The following is a 343-nucleotide window of genomic DNA, read 5'->3' as shown; positions in this document are numbered from 1 at the left end:
AGGGAGTAATACCGGTGGCCTGGTGTTGAAATCCCACCAGCTGAACGGACTTATATGTATAGTCTGCAGTGCATGCGTTTCTACATTAATACAACGCCTTGTTGCCATTGACGGTGCTTCAAAATACATACACTCGTATTCGAAACAAAAAGACAAAACAAATCGGAGGAGAGCGGTGAACGAGAGAAACTGTCCGAGATCAAGTCTGGGTGAAACGATGTAAAACATGTTGATGGTTCTTTCCTCACCGGTTGTAGTACGACTCTTGCAAATTGCATTGTTTTTTTCGTGGCACAGCACTTACGATTGTCGTGAACAACGAGACAAAACAGAAGCAATGCCA

This window comes from Opisthorchis viverrini (assembly GCF_000715545.1).
Source record: "Opisthorchis viverrini unplaced genomic scaffold opera_v5_18, whole genome shotgun sequence".
NCBI classification, from domain to species: domain Eukaryota; kingdom Metazoa; phylum Platyhelminthes; class Trematoda; order Opisthorchiida; family Opisthorchiidae; genus Opisthorchis; species Opisthorchis viverrini.
The sequence above is the reverse complement of the archived record's forward strand: the minus strand, read 5'-3'. Positions refer to the sequence as shown.